The sequence below is a fragment of the Vicugna pacos genome, chromosome 2, assembly GCF_048564905.1.
Source record: "Vicugna pacos chromosome 2, VicPac4, whole genome shotgun sequence".
Lineage (NCBI taxonomy): Eukaryota > Metazoa > Chordata > Mammalia > Artiodactyla > Camelidae > Vicugna > Vicugna pacos.
Window position 1 is genome coordinate 33,809,870 of NC_132988.1, and position 20,669 is coordinate 33,830,538.

Genomic DNA, 20,669 nt, shown 5'->3' on the forward strand with positions numbered 1-20,669 from the left:
GTAAAATTCGTCTAATTAAACCTCAAGATTGTGTCTGCTGGAATGTAAGCTATTCACACGTAGTGATATTCAAATACAAACACAACTTACAAAGTTTTCAGCTTTTGGGCAAATAGGAATTTTTTAAAATATGAATGAATACAGCAAACCCAGCAGCAAATGTTATTACGGTATGATTAAAGAAGAAACATTAATAAATATAGTTCAATGGATACAGCACATATAATCTTCCAGGATCTGGCCCCCACTAGCTCTGCAAACTCCACCCCCACCTCCCCTCCCAGCCCAGCTCCCACCACCCCCACCCCTCATGCTGTCACATGGTGCTCCAACCAAGCACACCTGCGTCACATGCAGCCTCCAAAGTCTCCTTGATCCTGAAATTCGTATAAACTGATTTCTCCACCTCAAATCTCACCTCCCCACCCCCATTCTCCAAACTTATTCTCACAATTCTTCCTTTGATTAATTCCTCCTTGTCCCGTCAAAATGTACACAGGCTCTAAAACTGCCAAAAATGGACATGGCATTAAAACAAACATCTTTTTTAGCCTCTTTGAGGCACTCTCATATCCTGCTTTACATTACAGGATTTGGCTTTGCACAGATCTCCGTTTGGGTAAATGAACAAATAAATGGTCTTGCCTGCTAGCAGAAAAATTCATTAAATTCCCAAGACCTCTTCTAGTACATTTCATTTCATACTAAATATTTCACCCTGAGTATCATATTGATATTCTAGTAGTCAAACTTATTATATTTTCACCATCTAGATTATATTTCATTTCCAAAGAAGTGTCTAATTTCATGGCTTGTGGCACATTTGATTTGTTGCTTAAGCAAACAATAATGAACAAGTCACCGTCTCCCTGCATCTTAAATTCACAGAGTAATGTTAACTGAAATTCCTAGAGAAACTAAACAAGAAACTATGTATAATAAATCCTCATGCTTTTGTTTTCAACAAGTAGCCAAACTTAAGAAAGAACTGACAAATGATAAGTGATGTAGAAAATAAAAAGATGAGTCATTTTTATTCTGGCTTTATCCTTATAATGATCATTATCAAACTGTAATTTCAATTATATTATTGCTCTTTTATGTTAGGTTTGCTAACAACAATCCTGCTCATAATTTTTTCCACTATAAAGATCACTTATATGTGGAATCTAAAAAAAAAAAAAAAAGACACAAATTTATTTACAAAACATTAAGAAACTCATGGACATAGAAAACAAACTTATGGTTACCAGAAGGGAAAGGGGGCAGGGAGGGATAAACTGGGAGTCGGAATTGGCAGATACAAACTACTATGTACAGAATAGATAAATGGCAAGGTCCTACTGTACAGCACATGGGACTATATTCAATGGCTCATAGTAACCTGCAATGAGAAAGAGTATGAAAAAGAATGTGTTTGTGTGTGTGTATAAATATATAACTGAATCACTATGCTGTACACCAGAAACTAATACCACATTATAAATCAACTTTACTTCAATTTAAAAAATGGGGGGAAAAAGATATTCAAAGATATTCAAAACCACACTTGGAGTAGTGCGACAAGCCGTGTACCTTCAGTGTAAGAGAAGCAAGTACTGCTGTGTTGTAACCCGAGAAATAACAGACTCACTTCTCTTAAAATTAAACACTGAAATAGTGAGCCTGGGTTCATGAAGTGGACCTCTTTAATAAATTTTCTTCCCCTTTAAAGTTCTGACACCTCTAAGCGTGCCCTCGTTCCTGAACACGATTCTTCTGCGCTGGGATCATCGGTTCCCATATTAAAAAACAAGAGAACAAAGCTGAAAAAGAAAAAGGAAAGGGCCGTTCCTCACTGCCAGGACCCAGGCTTATCTCAGCAGCCTCCTATTTTTAACCAGATTGCAAATGGTATCCCTGATCAAAGGCCCAGAGCCCTGGAGGAACTTGGGCAAACAGCATGCAGCAGAATGCTTCCTGATGATCTGTAAGCAGGAAAGGACTTTTGACATGAAAGACAGCTTACACAGCACAAGAATAGCCACAAACCAGCTGTAAAATGCTTAACGTTGCCCTTGAACGAATGCAAATTGTTCCAAATAATTTTTCCTTTTTTCACAGCCTCTGGAAGCCCCGCTGGGGCATTTAAACAGCCACATGCTCAGTACACAAAAGCTTCTCTAAGTGGGAAAATACGGTGTACTAATGTGTTTAGAATAAGGGAACTGAGCACATCCACTGTTCACATTTGATGCCTCCTTTTCCTTTTGTTGGGAAATAAGTTCATTAATGACAGACTTGTTTTGGATACTAACTAAGCTTCCAATGTTTTGGCTTAGGAATACTCATTTAACCACTGAAGTGGTTGTTAATTTAAAAGGTAAATGTGTTACTGAGTCTTAACCTAGGACTGACTGTTCATGCCACTGGAATGTGTATTTACCTAAAGGTTAAGAAGTACAGTGCTTACTTTTCTTTTTGTTTTCTTTTAGACAAATACATATTACAGAAATGCTATGAATACTATGAGGTTTATATATCTTTTCCACTATAAGTCATGAGAATAGTATTATTATCTAATATTTCATATTTGCATAGTTACAAAACACTTATCTATATATGAATTCGTTTACTGCACAAAAAGGCTCTCAAATACATTAATGTTTTCCCACATAATCCTTCGAATAAAGAGGTAAAACAAAATGATCCCTCTCAATAATGATGCCTGTCCTAATCAATCATGTTCATTCTTCATTTAAACTAAAATAACAAATTAAAAAGAAACCTCTTAATACTTCATTATTTTAAAATTACATTGTGTAGTTTAGAAAACTATATACCTACAGTTAAAAGATATGCTTTTTTTTTGCAAGAGATAATTTACCTTCAAATAATTTGACAATTCACTAATAAAAGTTAGGCAGAAGGGTGTATTTAAAAAATCAAACAAACAATTAAAAAAAAACCTTTAAAGTTACTTTGATAGATACAAATACGCTGTACTTGACAGAGTGGGTGTGTTGCTTTAATATTAAATTTAAATAAAATACTTATGAATCAAAACATATAAATCATACTTTATAACTAAACAATAGACCTTGGTATCAAATTCTTCTGTAAAGAGCATCTTTCTGTAATAAATTTTTGCCTTAGCCTTATTTATTAAGTCTACACTTTCACATTTGTCTAAAAATAATAAAATTATTTGAGACGGTTACTTTGTGATCTCAAATAGAATAAACATCCCCACAAAACCATGTTCTGTATATATATAGTATAACCAGGGAAGCAAAATATCCCTCTACTCAAATATCAAGAATCACTTTAAAAATTAATGTTTTAAAGCAAACATGCATGGAAAAGAGAACTTTTCTACAGTAATACACAGCTTAAAAATACTTGTTTAGAAGCATTGTACTGGAGACTTCTGATAGGGTCAGTGATATTATATATTAAATTTCTAAGTGCTTTCTGTGAAAGTAGTTATCAAAACTAGTTGCTTTTTCAAGCAGAGAAAAGTGGTGCTTTTTAAAATGAGTACTTATTTGTTTAATGTCATGCAAACCTGTAACATTTATTAGTAAGAGTATAGTATGCATTAAAATCTAATCCCCATTCCCCCCGAGATTTATTTCATATTATACTCTGTCTTTATTTTTATAATAATAAATATGGACGCAGTGAGTACACAAAGCCTTACTGTGCTTCGTTGGGGAACCAGCTAGACGACTAGCACAATTGCTGTGATTTTAAACCATGTTTTACTTAAGACTAATTTTTCATCAGTGTTAGAGGTTAATAACACTGTTATTTCCTCTATTACCTGGATTTAATAAAAGCAGTGGGGCATAACATTCTGTAAAGCCAGGCAATAAGAGGAAATAACACAAATGTTAACCTCTAACATAAATGTAACGGTAATTACTCCAGTCTAGTTTTAAAATTAATGCCTTTCGTAGTGTCCCAAGTGGCCGGAAAAAAAAAAAAAACCCACCTCTCTCTCCTCAGAGTTCTAGCAGCCCCAAGATCCAAGGTCAAGGGCAAATTATGCCATCAGTTTACATGCTTAACAACATTTGTGCACCGCATCAGCCTTTAATACAGGAGCACATTATATTAAGAGTAACACATTGTTATAAAATAATAAAACTGTAATTATAAATCAGCTAAACTGAAATTGCATATTGAAAATGTTATTTAACCCCCCAAAATGCTGCAATACAGAAAAGTTGATCCATCTTCTCATGTGTCAAAAATAAAATCAAGTTACACAATAAGGTAGGTAAATTTCCAAGTTAAATACGTAAGAAAGGGAAGCATGCAAAACGGTTTCATCTCTACCTAACCGGTACTTTTTAAAGGGGCACTTCAGTTTTATTACAAGTCAGCTTTGTCTTCCATAGCAGCAACTCGTGTCAGCAGCCTCTTTGCAAACTGTTGTCAGCAGGTTTGAGATTAATTTCTGTTAATTATCTCAGATCCTCAAGCCCTGCCATGTGTTCGCTGAAAACCAAATTTCGGATTTGAGTCTCGCAATTCTGTGAGGCCTATCTGCATTTTGTAGGCCCACCAAGGAAAAGCGTGCCAAGCTTCCATTTTTCCCACACCACCACTCATCACAGGCTTCAGCTGCCTATCATTCCCTGTCATCTTTTCATATTCAGTTTACAAAAGCAAAAATGTGCCTCCAAGCTGTTGATGACCCAAAGTTTGTTGGACTCCTTTCTTAATAAATTCCTTCTGTATGTGGATCTTGTCACTCATCTCTTGTATTCATCAAGGCATGGGCACTTGGTGGCACCCCAAAATGTTTACTGACTGATACACTGACTGATATGCAATGGTGGAAACAAGAGGGGAAGATCTTTGTTCCAGCTGAACTAGACAAGCCCTACTACATCGTGTAGCAGGAACCTAATTCCTGATCCACTTCTTGTCTCATAGACTGTGACTGTCAAAGCATGAGCATGAATTTATCTTGTCCTCGGATAACTGGCAGGTAGGGTGAGGACTACCGTGGTAACTAATTCTTTTAAAGAAAATTCTGATCAGCACGGCAAATATAATTATGATGACAATGTCATTTAAAAAGTACCTATCAGCTTCATCTTTGGAGAACTTGAAATCTTAATCACCCTATAAACTACTGGGAGGGAAAAACTTCAAACAGGCTTACAGGAAGTTTCAGAAAGGGAAATGGAATATGTGACTGATGAGAAGGATCTCCAGTGGCCCAGAGCCATGAACAAGGTCACTCAAATAGACAGAAGGCCCTCCTCAGGTGTGGTCCCTTTGTTGTGTATTTACACTGGCTCCTGTGTTGAGAGGAGGCCTCCACGGTCCTGAAAACTGCCAAAAACCCCTGGCTGAGCGCCGCAATAAACACGGTCTGTGATGATAACCTCTGGTGCACTCCACATGTACCCGGATCGTCTGCGACCTTCACTCCCCTCTGCAGCAAGTCAGAATAACACTTGCAGTCCATCGACTGGGGGACACGGGGAGCAATGAGAGCAGCACAAAGGGCGAGTGGTGAAGAGAAGCAGAGGGACACAGCTCGTTGTTTGCAAAGAGTGGGCCAGGCTCACAGCCAGCCAGACTGCTCACCAGCTCTACTACCAGCTGATGAGTTAATCTCTCACAGTCTCCTCACTCATAAAATTAGAATCAAAACTGCATCTACCTCAAAGTCAATAAAATGACCTACATAAAGCAGTGATTACTATCATATCATTACTATCCAGTAATTATAATCCTGCATGGAAGGCTCACTAAAACCATCAGGAAATCAAAATTGCAGTAACAAATGCTGCTATACAAAGGTACACATTTATCTTTTATTATCCAAACCAAGAATTCTAGAATAAGTTACCTGATTTAGGAAAGTCTGGAAGAGCACGTGCTTACATTATAACATCTCAATACTACCCACTCTTACAAAAGAAGTTGTATCTGACACCGCGCCCACTAAGATAATGCCCCTCACCTAATGAACTGCCAATAACTACACATTTGAAGAAGGAACAAGGATTAACAAATTGTAGTTTCCTCTTAAAAATTTTTCTTGGATGGAAAGAAAGTAAAATTTTCTTTTTTTATTACAAATATTCAACTCTGTATGTATATTTGACAATATAATGAAACTTATCAAAATAAACAAAGACAAATAAAACATGGTCTCAATGCCTGCAGAGTTCAGAGGCTAATGAAAGAAAAATCGCATGCATAAATAATTATAATACTAACCTATGCTATAACAAAGGTGTTTCAAAGCTTCTGGAGTACAGAGTCGAAAGGGTAAGTAGGAATTCATAGTAAAACTGAAATATTCCCTGGACCTAGAAAGATGACTTGGGTCAGAGGAAAGAACAAATTTTCTTAATGTCCTGAATGGATATCCTTTTGTATGCTGACTTTAGGAAGCTAACCAAATACATGGCTGACTGTTCCCACAACAAGAATTACCCAAATGATGGTAAAAAAATTGCCCCATACATTCCACCATTACCATGACTGAGTATCCAGAAGGAATTTCCAAGGGAAAGATTAATGCTTGCTACCTTCACACAGTTTAAAAACTATTTAGAGCAAGAGCCATTCCTTATTCAGCTCTGTATTCTTTGGCACGTAAAACAAAAATTGTTGTCGGCCACTTAAAGGGCTGGTCTCTCGGTCAGAAACCAGAATTCCCTTAGCTTTGTGGCATGTGCTCTGAATCCAGAAGTTAATCCCCACCAGTCAGAACTACCTCTCGCCTTTGGGGAACAAATCCTTGTTTTAGGAAGACTTCCCTGGGGATCCAGGTATCCCTCCAACAACTAGCAACTTTCTTATGAATAAAATAGTCCTTACGTTTGTTGGTCCCTCATTCTTGTAAAGCTTGTTAATTCTGAGAAACTCAGGACTTTCCCCAAACTTAACATCCATTTTCTTAAGTCTCTAAGAAGATATGGTGATGATTGATGCCATTATGTTATTTAAATTCCGTTAAACGCCAAATCCGTTGTTTTATATAAACACATTAATTTTTATTACTCAAGCTACAGAAATCAAGAGGCATTGCTCTATTTTAAGATGTTATAGTTGGCAAGAGACAATATCAAATGAGGTGGCCCATAATCAGGATGTGATTGCCTGGAAAGACGTCTAACTAAAACAGTATAGGAGATAATCTTTGAGAAATTAATCATTGATGGACTTTGTGCTATGTATTCCAGCTTAAGAGCCTGTCTAATCCTAGGAAACTTCTAGTTCAGGAAGATTAAAGTCATTCTAGGTCCCACTGTTTTAAGCATTTGGCTGCAGTCTTAGAAATCTGCTCGAGGACCTCTGTCCTAAAGCTGTTCATGTCTCTGAACGGGATGGACAGGATTTTGCAGTCTGGAACAGTCTGCAATCAGAGCCCAGTCTTTCCTAGTTGACTGCTTAGCAACCAACTAGGACTCAAAGGATATGGACTAAAGGCACTTAGAGTTTCCTAATTAAGGCTGCCAATAACAGAAGCTTTCTATATACAAAGCTTAAAAAGAGGAAGAGACAACTGGAGATGATTTAAAGATAAAGCAGGACATTTCAATGACTCACCCATTACCAAAAGTTGTATTAACTCTAGACAGAGGCTTTGGCAAATACTAACCTCCAGACTTAAAAAAAAAATTTAGCTATATGAGCTTAAAATCAATTACTGTACGGGAACAATTTAGCTGTATGTAACTATTATGCACAAGCAGCATTTGTGGATCAATAATTTACTAGAAAGAATTAGAGAGGATATTTGCCCTACGGGCTTAGAATTTAAAAGTTAAAAAGCAAAATACGTACTTTTAAGGATTCAGAGTGGTTGAATGATTCATATTTGTTTTGCGTATGGAACAGAGATGATATTTTCATTTCCTATTTTCGATTCATTTGAAAAGCTAAATGCTTTGTAGTGGTGCAAGGACCACTGTAAATACATCCAGTCAACAAGGCCATAGAAAGACACAGCCGCCCCTGGTATAGCGTCCTCTAAAGTGAAATTTGAAGATAATAGAAAATTAATTCTGATCAGTATTGCTAATAGAACAATAGTAGCTCGTCCTGACGCCACTGTCCTAGGTTTTCCCGTCTCCCCCAGCCAGCAGATGAGCCAGCCCAGAGCAGGCAGCCAGCTGAGGCAACTCTGGAAATGGAAGAACTCATAGCTACAAAATACCATTGTGAGACCTTAAATCTGTATTATTCTTTAACTTTAAAAAACAAAAAGAAAGAAAACGGAAACGAAAGTTTCCCTGTTAGTAGTTTCCCGTAATCGCCTTAGTAACACTGAGACAAAGGGGATCTCAGTTATGTTACAGATGAGGAATAAAAGTCTCCACGAAATTCCAAGACCTAATAAATAGAAACCTTAGAACTAAAACGGATGTCCTTCAACCCGAAGCCAAAAAAAATCTTCCTGCTCTACAAACCACATGCCATCTTGTTCATATTCCTAAGTTCGTGGGCAACTGACTTGATTTGCTTTCTCTTTGCAGATGTTTCATGGAATTCCTGTTATTTAAAACAAATGTATTAAAACCTTGGTTAAAGCCAGACAGAGGAAACCTGAAAGCTATTCTGCATCTGTTTTTGTTACACATGGTAACCAAGGAGACAAAAACACCCACAGGCCCCACTTCTGCTACTGCTAGTAGTTGAGTGTCAGTGTTTTATGGCCTTGACGGCCATATTTGATTTTTTTAAGAGACAGAAAATAAACAAAAACTCTATGTACCGTTTCCTCTGTTTGCAAGAACTGTGACCTTTGACTCTTATAAATCTATTCAAAGCCGAAGTCTGGAGATTGGGTGTTTCAGGAATGTTCAAGATATAGCTTGAGATTTATAGAACTGCAAACTTCTCTTGGCTTTTCTTGATCCGTCTTATTTGATAAAACTTAACTGGTAAACAAAGTGGCTGCACATCCTCTACAAAACGTCCATTAGGTTATCTTGCTTTATACCAAACTAGAGTTTGTTTGCACAAAGAATTAATGAGAGGGGTTACTGAAGGACTTTAGTCTCTTCTTTTCTTCCACTTGGACAGACTGTTTGCAATACCAGCACTAATGAATACAAATAAAAGTAACTGACATTCTAATGTATAACTCACTTTCAGGGAGTCTAGCTCCACTGTTAAAACAGAAAAAGATGTTTCTTTTAAAAAGTCCTGTGAGGAGTTTGATGTTAAGACAGTTGAAATTTCTATCAGTGTGTATAAAGTCCATGGTGTTCCCTAGCACTGAGCTAGATCTCAGGGTCTTGAATAACGCAATTTCCTTAAGAGTGTTTCAGCCTCCCTATTTGGAATGTGGCCCTATAATTAATGCTATATGTTATATCTTCCATAATGAATATATCATTGGTGTTTAAATTAGCTGGAATTAACATAATACATTTCTGTGTCTAGAAACATTTCAAGTTCAAAAAGCCTCAACATCTAATACTTCAAAATACATTTTAAGAATTTATCATTAGACCAGAACACTGAAGCAGTGTTGCTTGCTTGGCATAGACAGTGGCAGCGCTGACCTTTCTGGCTGCAACTGTTTCCTGAAAACAGAGGTAAAATATCTCACTCCCATCTCTGGGTGTCATCCTAAAACCTCACTTGACAGCTAGCCACTCTGGCCCAGACCTGATGGCAAAAGATTTCTGACTCCCCTACCTTATCAGAGCAGCAGTTTCCAATTCACAGTGCTTGCATTCCAGAGGGTCACAAGATGGACCTTTTATATTCATTTTTAATTTAAAAAATAGGAAAGCAACTAAGTTGACTAATATTTAATATACAGATTGAAACTGGCTCCATCATTAAGCCTTTGAGTCAGAGGGACTTAGGGATTATATTATAGTAAATTTCATGATGGTATTATATTGAATAGAAAAATATTTACCAAAGTTTGTACTAAAATGGGGATTGACATGAAAATCTTAAGTATCATAAAGAGACTGGTCATCTCACAGTAAAGTTTTTTAAAAGTTGGAGAATCTGAAGATTAGTTACATGTTTTCTTCTTACTAAAAAAAAAAAAAAGGTTCCAAATTTTTGAACTTTTCTATAATTAAAAATGCCTGCTTAGCAGTATTTAAACACACACACACACACCCTTAATATGTCCCAGTGTAAAAGCACTTTTAATAAGAAGTGAGCAAATGATTGTTTTGGAAAATAATTCCTGCTATCAAGACAAAAGTTTGAAAACAGATATTTGGCAATGTTTTCATCATTATGCAACTTTGTTACTGAAAACAATTTGTGTGTCAATTATAAAGTGATCATCTGCATGCTTTGAAAATTAAATGTTGTACATTTTATAGAAATACATGATATGTGTTAATTTGCGTTAATGTTTTATTTAGTGTTTGCATCTATGCTTATAAAAGGATTGGGCCGTATTACACTCCTTCCTCTCCATCTCTGTCTGAATTTCGTGAGTTGGAAAACTTCCCTGTTCCTCAGTTTTTGAAAGTGTGCCCCAAATAGATGTCCTCTCTCCTATGAAGATTTAGTAAAACCTGTACTAAAAAAGTGTCTGGTTTTGTGGGTAGGTTCTTGACTGCCAGTTAAGTGACAATGGTTTTAGATTAATTTGTTTTTTAAAATTTCTTTTCTGTCAATTTTGGTAATATACAGTGTTCTGGAAAATTGGCCAGTTCACCCAAGTATTTATATAAAATTTTTAATATTTTAATATTTCCATTCTGCATATACTCATCTTCCTTTTTTTATTCATAATATTTATATCACCTTTTTGAAAATCAGTTTTGTCAGAGGAATTTCTTTCTAAAGAAACAGATTTTAGGGCTTTGTTTCTTTGATTTACATTTAATTCATATTTTTGTTCTGGCTTCTTTATGTCCTGAGTTTATATCCTGAGTTTGTTTCCTGAGTGTACTGTGCTTTTCTCTTTCTACCTTTTGGTGCTGAATGCATGGAAAGAATGTTAATTTTCCACGTGTCTTCTACGCTGTTACATGAATTTAAGATAAAACTCCCTACAAACCATTTAACTGCCTTCCACAAGTTTTAACATGTAGTGTTTCACTGATGCTTTGTTCTACCATTCGTTTTTATTTCTTCATATTGTCATGGTTAAAAGCATAGTAACGGAAGTCAGGTTGTCTGGGCTTTCCATCTTAGCTCCATCCTTCACTAGATCTGTGCTTTCGTTTCCTCATCAGCAAAGTAAGAATAGCATAGAACCCACCCAAGGGTGTTATGAAGTTTATAGCATGCACATGTCACAGCACATGACCCACTGAACACTCTACTGAAACTGGCTGCCACCTTCATCATCATCTAAACATCATCATTATTAAATCCATTAAATATGTTAGAGAATATTGCTTTAAAATTCATAATATATAAGTTATACCCATATGTTCAAAATATATCATTATATAATGTTATTGGCTATGGTCAGACAATGTCATACTGATTCACTGACATTGGTTGTGATTGACTTTGTAGGGTCAATCTGTATGTAAGCTTTGTGTGTGCTTGAAAAGTGATCTCTCTACTCTGTAGTTGTTGGGGGAGGGATTTTGTAAATACACATTAGACCGTTTTAATTTTATTATTCAATATGTCTGTATATGTATTAAACTCTATGCTTGACACCAGTACTTCACAGAGTTGTGTTAAAATCTTCTATGTGGATTTGTTAATTTCATCTCAACTTCAAGTTATTTCAGTTTTGGCCCCTGTGTTTGAGGATGTGTTGTTAGTTACTCACAAGTTGAAACTGCTAAATAGTCTTGGGAAATAGCAGCTTCCTCATTAAAAATGATCCTCTTTAGTAATGTATTTTGGGTCTCAGTTCTACTAATATAGTATTTCCCTAATATACTTTTCCATGTGTTTACTTTCAGCCTTTCTATGTCATTGTTTTACTCTACTTCTTACAAAGAAGTACATAAATCAAAGATTAAAATTAAAATCTCTGTTTAATTGATCATATGTTTAATCAGTTTACATCTATTGAGATGATTTATCCACTTGGATCCTCTCTACCATTTTGTGTTGTGTCATTTTTGTTTGTATTTTCTCTTCTCCTTTCCTGACATCTAATGAATTGATTGAATTATTTTTATTCTCTTTACAATATTGTTAAGTTATTTTTGTGGAGATGCTTATGTTTTATTTTGTTTTTAAATTTTGGACATATGAGTTTAATTATCTGCTAGACCATTCACATGGAAATATGTGGTAACCGAATGGAAACAAGGGGTCATAAACTTAGAAGAGAGGTAAGTATTTTTGAGCAGCATTTTCCATTTAAATCAAGTTAGGTTTAGACATTCACCAGATTGGTCCACTTTTTTAACATTTAAAATAAACTTTCTGTGCCGAAAATTTTTACAAAACAATGTATTTAAACTGGCTTCCAGAAATTGTCCAAATAATTTTTTAAACACAATTCAAGTGCTTTTTTTCCCCTACATTTCTTGAAATCTCAAGTTTTCCTTGGCAAATTTATCCAAAAGGCTACATTTTCATTTTAGAGATTATACTTTATATTTATGTAAGAGTGTCCTAAATTGATGTTCACAGGATATCTTTCTCTAAGCCCTAGTGGTTTATACTTTCTCTTTAAAATATTTAAATATCCTATAAGTAAGTTGTCATTCTCAAAGTTGTTTTGTAGAAAAATTTGTGAATTACACATCTATAAATTCCTACCCTTTGCTCTCGCCTTCCCTTTTGTACCACCCGGATGCAAAATTTATGAAGCACTAGGGAAGAAGAAGCCATGCAATAGAAAGACCTCGGTCCCTGACCCTGTGCAGACGACCTTGGTCCCTAACCTGGCCTAGGAACCTGATCAACTTCTACGTGAGTGAGAAGAAAACTCGTATTGTGTTAAGCCACTGAAATTGTAAGGACTCCCTGTCAGAGCAGCTACCATTATTTCACTGATACAATTCCGTATTTATTTTTTAATTCACTCCAACAAGTGGTCCTTTTAATTGATGTATATAAGCATTTAAAGTGATTATTGATACAGTTGAATCAGTATCTACCATGTTCAACTGTTCTAATTATTGCATTTGTTCTGTTTCTTCTTATTCCTATCTTTTTCTGCCTTTCCAGTTTCAGGTGAGCATTTCATGATTCCATTTCGTCTCCTCTTTTAGCATGTTATACTTCTTTTAAAAATAGTTTCAATAGTTGATGAAATTTCAAAAATGCATTTTTAACCAATCTAAGTCCACCTCACATAACTCTGTGCTGCTTCATGTAATGCAGTTATTCCTAATGCCTCCTCCTCGTCTCTTACTCGCTTATTTACTCATTTCACTTATCCATATGCCACAATAACCCGATACTTTGTTACTATTACTGCTTTAAACCAACAATTATCTTTTAGTGCAATTAAAACCAAGAAAAGCAAAAGACTTCATTTTGCGTTATTTATTGCTTCTTTGACACACTTCCTTTCTTCACGTAGGTCTGAGTTTCTGACCTACATCATTTCCCTTCTCACTGAAGAACTTCGCTTCACATTTCTGTCAGGGTAGTTCTGCTGGTGAAAAAGTCCCTCAAGTCTTGTTTGTCTGAGAAAATCTTTTCTTCTTTACTCTTGAAGAGTAATTTTACTGCGTATAGAATTATATGTTGATGTTTTTCTTTCAAAACTTTAAACACCTCCCTCCACTCTTTTCTTATTTGCATGGTTTCTCATTAGAAGATCACTATAATTCTTATCTTTGTTCATATATAAGTAAGGTGTATTTTTTCCTCTGGATTCTTTCAAGAACTTTCTCTGTGTTTTTGATTTTCTGCAGCTTGATTATGATATACCTAGGTATAGTTTCTTGGCTATTTTTTGGAGGGACTGTACAGTAATTCATCTTCTTAGGCTGAGCTTCTTAGATCTGTGGTTTAGTGTCTGTGATTAATTTTGGAAAGTTCTTAGCCGTTATTACCTCATCTATTTCTTCTGCTTCTTCTCTATCTGGTATTCTAATTATGTATATGTTACATCTTTTGCAACTGGCTCACAATTCTTGGATGTTCTGGAATTTTTTTTCCCTTTACCCTTTTTTGTTTTTGTTGATACTGGGTTTCCCTTTCCCTTCTAACTTGGTAAGTTTCTATTGACCTATCTGCATTCTCACTAGCTCTCTCCTCAGGCATGCCCAGTCTACCGAGGAGGGCATCAAAGACACTCTTCCTTTCTGTCTTTGATTTTTAACATCTCCTTTTGACTCTTTCTTATAGTTTCCATCTCTTCACTTACATTACTCATCTATTCTTGCACGTTGTCTTCTTTTCCCTTTAGTCTTTAAGTTCTTAATCGTACTTATATTAAATTCTGATAATTCCAACTTCTGTCCCATATCTAAAGCTGATTCTGATTCTTGCTTGTCTCTTTGGACTGTGCTTTTCTTGCTTTTTGGCGTGCTTTGTGATTTTTTTTGAAAGCCAGACACATCATACTAATATTTGCTATAAATGTAGGTGCCAGAGTATTCAGTTTTCTCTTGTATCCTTGTTTTTAATCATCCCTGTTGACTCTGGGCTTCCCTAAGCACTCTTCTTAGGAGACAGCCTGCATCTTACAGCTCTTTCCATCATAATCCACCATCACTACATTGGAGCCTGGCTGGTGTGGTGATAAAGTGCGGGAGGAGGGAAGCATTATGGAATCTGATGATTAAATCTCAAGTTTTTAGTATGTCTGGGTCCCTGGGCTGTGACCTTCACAAGTACTTCTTCATGGTACACCTTTCTTCCCCTTAGGTGAGACTAGAAAACTAGCTGGAGTAAAGATACCCTCCCCCAACTGGGATAAGGCTCTGGTACAGTCTTACCTCCTCAAGCGTATGCCTTTGTTATGAACAACTCTGTGGGAATATTTCGTGATGATTACTCTTTCCCTTTCCACACCAAAGTCACAAGACGATCCTTCTTGGATCTTCATTCTGAGAGTGGTTGGGTTCCTGGAACTTAAAGCTCACTGGAGCCCCATCAAAGAGTAAGCCTCACAAGTTTCTCACTCTCCCCCTGGTTCATACTCAGCCCCCAGCATTTCCTCAAAATTACCATTTAAGGGTCCTGACCCTCTGATGGCACCAGCTCCTTCTGCCCCAGGTAAGCAGATCTCAGCTGTGACTCTGGATTTGCCCATCTCACCAAAATCTAAAGTGGGAGTTGGCCCTGTAACCTCTGTTCTCTGATGGGTCCAAGGAAAGTCATCCATTTTAAGTGCATGTAGCTTATTTGTTGTAAAGACAGGAGGGAGGGACCACTTCCAAGCTCTTCATATGTGAGAACTGAAATCAGAAGTCCTAGTCTTAATTTTCTACTCAGTTGGTAATTCTTCCCTTCACACAAACCAATTGCTCTTATCCACACCTATTGTGTCGGCTTCACATGGTTTTAATGTGTCACAGAGCAAGAAAACATATAAGTCCTTCTCTCTTAATGTGGAACAAAACTGCCCACAGAAGTCAAGCCTTTGGAGATTTTCTGAAAAGCAAACCAAAAAAAGCTATGTCTAGAAAGCAGGGGTAACCATGAATAGAGCACTTGGTCCTGCAAGTCAAAGAAAGAGGAGCATTGTCTTCCTCTAAATCTTTTCCTAACTGAGCTTAAGATATTCACCTAGACTGATTTATGAGAGTGTAAGTGAAAGCAAGGGCAGGGGTTGGATTTCCTCAAACATATTCCTTGTGTCCTTATGTGCTGCTCTTACAGCATTGATTCAGAGCGAAGGGTGTGTCTTACAAATGCTCACGGCGTGTTCCTGTAATATTTCATTACGTGCCAATGCAGTCTTCATCCCCTGCAAAGTAGCAGTGTCGGGGAACAAGTTATCATTCTGAAATAATAAAGGCCATTCATTTTAGTGACGTTTAAAATGCATGAGAACATTTATGACCAAACCCATATATTTCTCACCATGAATATGTGGTATTAATTATCAGTCCTGCTGCAGGGAAGAACACGTTTATAACATTATGAAGAAAACCTTTCTTTTACGTTAAGGATGTTTGCATTTGGAAGGAAATTATTGTGTTGGTTAATGTGGCCCAGTTTCTGGTGATATCTTTCTGCAACTGTCAATATTTTTCTCCATGGGGTTGCATTTCAAAAACATTTGATATTACGTTCTATACCATGGAAATTATGTAGGAAATTATGTTTAATATTGTAAAATATTACAATTTAGGCATTACTTGACTAGAATTGGCTACCTGAGTCATACTTCATTTGAAAAAAAAAAGAATCTAATTTATAATAGTCACTACTACCTCACATAAGATACAATAACCAAGTAACATATTAGCTGGCATGTGTACAAAGACAATATAATATCATAATAATATTGGCAATGATAATAAGGTGATATTTTCAACCCAACACTGAGAAGAAAGACCTTTGGCTCCTCTTATTTTCACAACAGTCTTCAGTCGGATATTTTTGTGAGAAGCAGAGAAGCCCTATAATGACCTGAAAGAACACATGGATCCCCAGAGCCCTTTGCAGATGGAGAAGGCAATGTCCTCTACTTATAGGTCAGATGAGTAAAGAACCTACTGTGGGAGTATCCATCCAAAAATCCTCAACCCTCACAATAGCACCCATTACTGAAATAGCAACTTTCAGCACCAGCCAGAGCTTGGAAAGTTTAAAATGAGAAAAGAGGTTTTAAAGCATTACTTTACATTATTAGAATCAGGCCAGGAGAAAATGGATATGAGGATGTTAGAACTGGCTGACAGGATGAATGTTTCCTGCCATACATTTCTGTGTTCTTGTTCCAGTACTTATACTTACTAATTAGGTGTCCTAGACCAAGTCTCTCTGAGCCTTGTCAGAAAAAAAAAAAAATCTCTTGATGTCTTCATCTCTAAAATGAACTTAATGGCATCTCTCACATGGGCAGTGATGAGGCCTGTATGAGGTAATTCGTAAAAAAAAAAAGTTCTGTATGATGTCCAGCATGAAGCAAATCTTCAATACTAGCTCAATGCTCAGACTCATCTCCTTTTTTTTTCCTTCCTTTAATCCAATTAGGAGAAATATTTTCAACTTTAATGGCTAAGAAATTGGAATAAAATTCCCCTATATTTACTTAGAAATGCTCAGATATCTAACTTTTGTTTGCATATCTTATTTCATTTTATTATGTATCTTGTATTATTTTGTTTCCAGGAACACAGTCTAGATTAGACTTGGCCCCAGCTGCATGATTATGGTTTAATAAGGGAAGCAGCCCAGACACACATTCTACCTATAAAAATAAGAGCTGCAATGATGACCAAAGAGGTGAGTAGTCAAGAGGATCCAGAATTACGTTGGTGGTTTGGAGGTCACTGGATGTTAGAGAAATTGTCCTGAACTGTCATTTGAAGGAGAACAAGGAAGTGATGAAGCAGAGGAAAGGTGTTATCCAGAGCAAACATTTGGACTGACAGAGAACATCAAGGTTAAGTGGAACATGGCTCTTCACGTGAACCCACACCCACCCAGGCAGGTGCTCAAGGCTCTCATCCTTCCTAGAGAGCCCCAGAACGCTCCAGCAGTCAGCACCCGAGTCAGCCCTGAGCCAGACATCATCTATGCTCTAGGCTTTTTTAAAAAATCTCCCTCACTTTTTTCCATTCCGTCAAAGTACTCAGTCCTACTATATCCTCTTCTCTATTTACTATATATAAAATAGGTTATAAAAACCCAAATTTCTTCTCTATAACACAGGGAACTATATTCAATATCTTGTAGTAACCAATAGTGAGAAAGACTATGAAAATGAATATATGTATGTATATGTATGCCTGAAACATTATGCTGTACACCAGAAACGGACACATTGTAACTGACTATACTTCAGTAAAAAATAAAGTAGACTAAGCTCATCTGATATAATAATATTTACTAGTATAACATGAGTGTAGTTATGAAGTACAAAATCCACATTTTCCCAAAAAAGCACTAATAAAAATTCCAACAGTTTTCCTAGAACTATCCCAGAATCCACTAATCAAAATAAGCATGACCTGCAAACAAAAAATAGAGGCTGAAAATGACAGTTGTCCATTTCAAAGAATGAATTAACATACACTTGAGCTATTCAGTAAAGATGGCAAAATAACTGCATGTGTATTTACTGAAAACGTTATGAATTGAGTTATAATATAATCTCAAATTATATAAACATTTACTTAGATAACAAAATACTTAGTTTTGAAAAATCTTACCTTTGGAAATATTTTAGAATTTCTGATGTGAACAATTCAAATCACAGATGGCATAAAACAAATGCAGTAATATTTTCCCTCGAATGTTTAAACTGTTTCAGAAACAGGGGTAGGAGTTCATTCCAACACTTAAACATCATGCTAGAGACTCTCCACAACTATTATCACAAAACACCATTATCTCAAAACATTATCTCAAAACAACATGCTTGAAACTAGCTCAACTAATCCTCATCCGAGAAAACCAAAGAGTTCATACTCCATAAGGCACCAACATGCGAAAGATCATCATTGCAAAAAATAAATGTGTGTGTGTATTTTTCTCTTTGAAAATATTTTTATGTTAGAAAGTATATTCTAACTTTTAAAAGATGCATACAAAGCTCACTGAATTTAGTATTTTCATTATACACATCTCCCTACTTCTAGTAAATCAAGTTAAAAAATAATAGCTCACTCTTACTTTCATATCAGTGAGTAATCACACACAGAGAGCAAACTCAAACAAGAAGTAAGAGACTCACAGTGTCCTCTAGGTGGTAACAATATTTGCTCTCTAGTTGACAGCTAAAGATGTCCAAGTTCTTATAGAAGCATAATGCAGTTTATACCCCAGATTTAGCAGAGATCTCTCATAAGGATGTATGCAAATGTGACAGAGGCCACTGTTAAATTTAGGATCAGCATCCTCCTACTTGAAGGATAGAAATGAGGAGAACTCCTCTCTCTGGAACACTTACCATCAGTGATGGATGCCACCTAGTTCATATATTTCAGAAAATGATACTCCTGCTGTGTGGACGCTAAGCCACTGTAACCCTACATGTCTCGCTGGAGAGTTGTTTTTTTTTTCAATAGACCTATTCACCCTTTGCCACATTTTAAAGTCCTGCAGCAATGAGTATAAACTACAGCTTTTGAAATTAGAATAAAAAGTGTTGGTGATGGGCCCACTGTGTATCAAAAGCCTTACATATATCTACACCCTTTGATCCAGGAACTCTACTTCTGAAAATGTAAAGGGAACACTACATATAAATGTGTAATTATATGAATCTTTATTTCAGAAATATTTACAACAAAGAAAATTTGTTCTCAAAGTGTTCAAAAATCAACGAAATGAAAATCAGTGAAAAAAATGTCCAAAATATAAGATAAATAAGAAACTATTTTGCAGCCCCAATAAAAGTGATATTCTAAACACACTCACATGAAGAATGCCCATGGAATAGCTACATGGAAAAATGAAGTATAAAACAGTAGGTTAAATGTGATGCCATTTTTTAAATTGCAATGAACATATGTAAAAATAGTGGTTTTCTCTGGGGAATTGTATTATAATTGAATTTAATTTTCTTTTTCATTATCTGTGTTTTCTACTTTTATTCAATTAGCATGTATTACTTATATAATGAAAAGTTTCAAATTAGTACCAATTAAAAAATGAACAAATGAAAGTGCAAAATAGACAAGCTTTCCCCTTGCCCTCTCTCCTGTAGCTTAAAATACACAACACAAAGAAAACCAGATTAAGCACATTAGTCTTAAAACAATCAAAAATAAGCACTAAACTAATACAAGTGAAATTCAACTGCATGTGATCTGCTTAGATCAGTATAAATATATATGTCATACCATGAAAAAACAACCAGACATAGAGGAAAGAGAAGTATGTTTATATCTGAGTTTATGCTAATTTTCTGAGTGACCTTAGGCAAGTCACATGTACAGTTATAGTCATAGACTAAGACGGGAGGAGCAGATGAGCCCTTTCAGATCTAATATTCGATCAACCACTGGAAAAATTCTCTTAACTTAGATGACACCCTGGACTTCCTTCAGCCATCGGAAGGCCCCACACCAGTTTCAGCAACTGCGCACAAGGTCCCGCGGGCAAGGACTATGTCTTGCATAAATATTTACACTTTAAACAAGTCTCCTTCACATAATAACAGCTCGATAAATACCTGGCAATAAAGCATTCTTCTAGTTATAGTTATATTTTCATGACCTCAGCAAACCTGTCCCAAGATGTTTCCAAAAATTTGATCAACTTGTCTGCACAAATAGCAATGGCTAATCTGATCTAAGATCCAATGCAAGTGTAAAAACTAATTATGGTAAGACTTAGTACACAGACTTTGAGTAAGCTGCTTTCATTCAATTCTCAGCATGAGAGAGCGTGGCCCCCCAAAGCCACTGAGCACCGCTCTTCCTGTGCTCTGTGAGAGCTCGGAGACGTCTTCCATAGCGGCTCTGTATGATCCATCTTTCTGGTTTGGCCTTCCCTTTGTTCTTCAGAGGAGCCTAAATTTGTTTTGGTAATTTCATCAGCTTCAGAAAAAGCCAGAGTAAGTGTGCTGGTTAAAATGTTCAGTGAGCACATCTATCAGCATGTTGTATGTGAGAAACAAAAGGCTAAAGCTGCAGTTGTAGCTTTAGGAGCCAGCAGCCAGAATG

The 20,669-nt window shown here is 36.2% G+C and overlaps 1 long non-coding RNA gene across 1 annotated transcript in view; it reads left to right on the forward strand.

Moving 5' to 3' along the window:
* The window catches only part of LOC140685735 (uncharacterized), a 280,125-nt gene extending 259,667 nt beyond the window's left edge, over positions 1-20,458 (forward strand). The window contains exons 4-5 of the long non-coding RNA XR_012059096.1: positions 17,167-17,280; positions 20,381-20,458. This is a non-coding gene — a long non-coding RNA (uncharacterized lncRNA). The remainder of the gene's footprint in view (positions 1-17,166; positions 17,281-20,380) is intronic.
* The last annotated feature ends 211 nt before the right edge of the window (positions 20,459-20,669 follow it).